Source organism: Manduca sexta, chromosome 1, assembly GCF_014839805.1.
Source record: "Manduca sexta isolate Smith_Timp_Sample1 chromosome 1, JHU_Msex_v1.0, whole genome shotgun sequence".
In the NCBI taxonomy this organism is placed as follows: domain Eukaryota; kingdom Metazoa; phylum Arthropoda; class Insecta; order Lepidoptera; family Sphingidae; genus Manduca; species Manduca sexta.
Window position 1 is genome coordinate 4614446 of NC_051115.1, and position 6328 is coordinate 4620773.

Below are 6328 nucleotides of genomic sequence, written 5' to 3' on the forward strand. Positions count from 1 at the left end.
TAATGAGAGGATATAAAATATGCTTTTAACAGCTAATTTATTAAGAAAAGATCTAAATTTCTATTCTGTACTTTCATTTATAGCTATAGAATGTCTTGACCAGGTATTTTTGTTAAAAAAACTAACGTCAAGTAACAGCTATCGCATCGAATGATTGAGATTTCCGGTGACCAAGCCCCTCCCATTCCTAATCACTACTTATTTCTTCTACTTAATGCCGTAAGCGCGTTAATTCTTGCATGGTGTGGATGGTTAATTGGTAGTAATAAACTCCTATGATATATCCGCTTGGATAGCGACAGCACACGAGTAAAACCCACAATATAGGTAGTCTAAGATGTTTTTATTACATAGATACGTTGTCCGAGCTTAATATTGGCAAGACGAAAGCAAGGTAATTGCCCGACAATCACTTAGTCAACCTCCAACCACTGTCGCAGTCGGCTTACAAATTTTTTGCATTTTTATAAATAAAATGCCTTCCTGTGTTTTTAAATGATGTACAAATATATTCCAATTGTGAATAAAAAAACGTTTCATTTCATACGCTAGTAATAAGTGTACACTACTTAACTTATTTTTACTAATAAATGCATTTATTCGACTGTCATGGCGACCAGAGACCAATAAACTAGATGGCCACGGCGGTTGACGCTCGGGCCGTATCAATGCGAGCTGCTAGGGCTGTACAAGTATGTGACTACAGTAAATACTGCGTTGTTTTTATGTGCAATTTTGTTAGCCTATGACGCGTCTATTTGTAAAACGTCATTGGTGGTAATCACGTTTCAGAATCTGTATATTCGATTCCATAAGGCCAGCATATTTGGTCCGTATAACCTAATTCCTGCTTCCCTTTCGTAATTTATGTAAAATCTAATTATCTGAACGATTTACAGAACGCATTTATGCATATTAGTACTTATATGTTGTGCCGGGTTTCCTGTCGGAACATTTTTTTTTTGTTTGAATGACGAGACGAGCTTGCCGTTCGTCTGATGGTAAGTGATACAACCGCCCATAAACAATAGTAGTAATAGGTATGTTCACATTTCACCCTTCGCCTGCTGTACCTTTTTGGAGATTAATGCGTGATACATGTTTATGTTGTGTATATTATAGTTGAATAATATCTGTAGTATGCTCTTTATGTACCTATACTGTTTTTTTTTAATATCGGACTCCGCAGTCAACAGCGGGGGAATCTTGCGAATGAGAAACTGGAATCCCCCAGCTTAGCGACGGCGAAAAGTGTCATGGAAGAGACCTTCCCGCCCTCACACCCACTACAACTCCTGTAAGGATCAGCAGTGACATTGTATGACACCGAGCGGTGAAGCTCGCCGAGTCTCAGGGTACACTATGTTATTATCCCGCAACGACATTAATCAAATAGAAAGATAGAGAGTTGGAAATATTAATTGTCCACTTCCCTCCATAGCAAAGCGGTAGACAAAATAATGATTTAAGTGTCAGGAAAGAAGGAAACCTCTTAGAATGAGAGGAAGAAGGCTAGGAAATGTTCACGAGCTCTCATAGGCCTCAATGTGTTACAACCATGAGGTATACACTGAACTGTGTGTCTAGAGCGACAAATGTCCCCCTTGCGGGCGTGCGTACGGTGTGGAGACCGAGTATGCTCTCTAACTAAACAAGGAACGAGATATGACCTTTCTTCTTTGGACATCAAAGCTCCTCCTACAATCCGTAAGTTTAGAACTATAGTTATCTCTTTCTTTTACTGTTCTATCTCATTGGTAGTGGTGGCTAGGGGATTGCAGAGGGAGGTCGCGTACATTCCAGAGCTCCTCTGAGTTTCAAATTATGGATGTTATCGAGGTTTTTATATTATAATTTTCTCTGTTTTGAAGGCTTTGCGGCCTTATTGGTCATGAGGTGCTTTGATATCCAAAAAGTCAAAGTAACAATATTATTTACCTATACATATTATGAAACATAGTCCCTAAAAGCTGTCTGTATATGATCGATTTTCTCAAAATCTAGTGAACGGATTTATATAAATTCACTGAAATATAATGAATGTTTGTGGGCGGTCGTATCGCTTACCATCAGGCGGACAGTCAATTAAGCAATAAAAAAAAATACGCCTCTATAGTGTTGAAGACACGTAGAGGATCAAAAATTAATCATGTGATTAATTATTAATTCGTTCTCTATACCTATGTTCTAACGTCATTCGTAAACTATAAACACTATCATTCACGGAACATTATCTGTGGTTTTAAATATCATAGGCGTTAACTGCATCCACCCATGCCTTGTTAATTACTGAAAAAAAGTAAAAAAAAAAACAAAACCGAAGCGGCGCGTGTCAAATAGCAATCAAATTAGGCGTCTCTGTTGTCAATTTTGCCGCGTTTTTTATGAGTTTTGAGTTTGGAACACACTTAACCGTTTAAAATTCGAAACATTATTTTTTTATGTTTTTGTTTTCATTTTATTATTTACTAGCTTACTAGCGGCTACGACCGCGTGAGAATGTTTTTTAGGTTAAACTTTTACGTTATAAAAGTCACACTATATATTTTCCCGGGATAGAAACTTTAACCATTTACTGAGCGCACGCAACGAAAGCTCTCAAGAGGAATCAATTTTCCCTGTTTTTTTTATTGATACTTCGCTCCTATTGGTCATACCGTGATGTTATACACCCTATAGCTTTACCTGATAAATGAGCTTACTTTGAGAAAAAATAGGTTTACTTTAATGTCTAACAACATATTGTATCTTTCATAAAAATTGGTAATGAATTATGGCTATTAGTTATGTTATGTCAACTGAAAAGATAACTGCAAACGCAGATGACATTTTGGACAGGAAAAGTATTGCTTCTGTTGCTTTATTTATTATTCTGAATTTTGATATTAGACTTTGTGCCAGACATAGCAAAATGTAGGTACCTACTGTTTTTAAAAACAAAATGGCGTAACAAACACGAAAGCTTGAATAAAAATTTTTGAAGACCTTTTTTCTATTTCATTACTAACGGAAATTGTTCTAAATCATTATAAAACGTCTTCTTAAGATTAAACAAAATAAAAAATACTGAATGAATATATTATTTCATTATGCTTAAATAAATTTTATTGAAAGTGATCCGCTTAGTACATCCCGGGGTTTATATGATTTGTCAAGACTTCGGACCTTTTTTTACATACTAATTAATCTCCAGTGGGCCGTTACAGTTTCGAATATCGTTTACAAAATTCAAACTGATTTTATTGGCTCAAAGCTTTCGCTGTTTACTTTTTAATGCATTTATGGCCAGCTGTTTTTTTTATTTTTTACACACGTTTCTGTTTACGAAGATCTATATCAATGAGGACATTGTCGTTTCGTGCTGTTTCAGGATGATGTAATTTTATTACATTTAGAAACTTTAAACTAAGTTAAAAAACAGAACGTTATAAATAAGTATGTAAACAATCAAATTCACACGCACAAACAACGCCTTTTAGCTTAGGAGGGGTAGGCAGTGATAGAACTGGTGCACCCAATTTCCACTATGCGTACGTCCCATGATGTGATAAAGAAGAGCCTATCGAAATATCACAAATTCTGGACTCCTAATACTGAGTAAAAAATCATTTTGCTCGACCCGGGGTCAAACCCGAAACCTCAGCACTGCAGTACCGTAATACAACTATGCCACCAAGGCATTCAAATTCAAAAAGCTAAAGGCACAGAAAATAGTTTTACTCAAACCTGAAGTTACCTAACTAATATTTTTTTTATTTTTTTTATATATTGAAGCTAATATAAAAACAGATAAGTCCACAAATTTAATCGAATAATTATATTAAAGCACTTTAATTTAATCAAATGCGAAAATAAAACAATGAAATTACTCAAACCCCATCTAGAAGCCGCCATATTTAATCTAAATTGGCGCGAAATCACTCTAATGGCGCACGTCAAAATATTTATATCAGTATCTAATAACAATGATTGCGGATTCGTGTTGATAAAATAATTTCGTTAATTGCACAGGGGTGTATAATTTGATTTGGGGTGACAATTTTTCATTGTGGTTATTGTGTTGTGGCGGGAAGATAACTCCATGTTTGTTGGGGTGAATAGAAATTATGGAGTGAAAAGAAACAATAATATGATACAAATAAACTTGACTCTAAATACTGTAATATAAAGCCTTTTTTGACTAGCACGCCAAAGTGACCCAACTGCACCTAATGTAAGTGAATTGATGTCTGTTAGTATTTTTGCTTGTCTTCCGGGATCTCAAAATTATATGCAACGTTATAAACAAATACTTTTTATTAACTTTATAAGAAACATGTCGACTACATTTTTAGAAAAACCACAATGAAATAAACAAAACTAGTGTTGCACCACTACACCACAGACAATATATAAAAATCTTACTAGACTATATTTATGACATGGCCATTGCCTCTCTACAATGTCCAATGGAATATAGACTAGCGAGAGATGATTATCCTCAGCAGTCGACACAATTATGCCGGCCTGTCGGAACTGGATGTATACAGACTGATCCCGGAACGCGGCACGCTTACGTGGGCCACTATGGCGAATTTTACAACCTTGTACGGTGGTCACTATCCGGGCGGACATAAAATATATCCTACCACAAGCAAAAGCCTATTCGTGATGGATAGACTACCTGATAAAAATCGATACTATTCCGCCTTCACACCCACAACTACTAATATTACTTATAAAAATTTCGCAGTTATGCTTAGTTAAAACACAAATTTACTCGATCAGCTGTAAGTCAAGCCGCCATCTTGCCTCTTAATAAGGTTTAAACTAGGGACCGGTGATGTTCTTGACAGCTATTTCAGCAAATTTAACAACCTCTTAACGCTAAAACAAGTTTATATGTAAGACTACATCTCATGTAAGCATGTTCGTCAGTGGCACGCATTTTATAACACCGAACGGTGAAGCTCGGCGAGTCTCAGGGAACACTAATTAGTCTTAAGAAGTCTTAACTCGCAACGAAATCAATCAAATAGAAGGTTAGGGAAGTGATCGAAAGATTTCAATAAAGATATCCAGAGGCCGCGCCGTCCCGTATGTGCCGAAGGTCATCGCGGGTTTTGGTTGGTATGCCCGTGTGGAGTACACAGGGGTTAGAGACTCGGTCCAATACTCGCTCGAATGCTATACTCCCGAGTATCATTGGGCCCGGCCGTAAGAACGGTGAAATCAACATTACCATTCTACTCACCGAAGTGATGGTATTGATAACACGTTTTACACCCGCGGAAAAAAAATTATGTGCTGTTGCTCGCGGCTTCGCCCGCCAGTAAGCCGTTATCATAGTCTTTAACGCAGCAAATATATTTTTCCATTTCTCTCTACATCAAAGCGTGACATCAAATTATGAACTATATCACCGACATTCACAATTGGAAAGGCAAATGTAAAGCACCACGAATAGAAAGGGTCCTATCATTTGAGCACATCATATAATATGCGTGTTGCGTATAAATACAATATGTATAATATGTATGCCACAATTAATATTATATGCTAATGGTAATATAAAATCATGAACTTACTTATATGAATTGTAGATAGAAACGTTCTGGGCTTGTCAAAGCGCCTGACCGATTTGTGTCAGCAATAAAATGCACATATGCGTTTGACCATATAACTAATGACAGTTGCTTTTTAATAAATCAATATTTACTCCGTACCTACCGCGTAGTAAGTTTACCTGTGGTAGGTCTCTCATATGCGAGAATCCGCCTTGGTAAGTACTACAGCAGTGCCTATTTCTGCCGCCAAGCAGCAGTGTGCAGTCACTGTTGTGTTCCGGTTTGAAGAACATGTAGCCAGTGCAACTAAACATAATAAAACTTAACTTCTCATGTCTTTGGATGGCGAGCGCAGTGGAATACCAAAACATTTTTTGTAATTCAAGTAGTTGGATGGCGTTTCTACTGTTTATGGGCGGTCGTATCGCTTACCATCAGGCGAACGGCAAGCTCATCTCGTCATTCAGAGCAATAAAAAAACGTATTCATTTAGTTTTTAAAAGTCAACGTATATATATGTGAACACATTGTGTGGTCCCAAGTGTTTAAATTGATTTATAGTTTAACTAATATTGAATCACACATTTTTAGAATTCAGTGTTCAATCGAGCTTGCTATTATCTTTAGGCAGGCGCTTTATAAAAAATATAACCAGACCAATTACATAAAACACCGCCATGTGTTGCAATTTGAAACTGTTTTCTTTTCACAACGTTTTCAAACGAATCAAAACGGGTGGACCCAAAGCAGGTTATTTTCCCTCAGGTTAAAAATAAAACAAC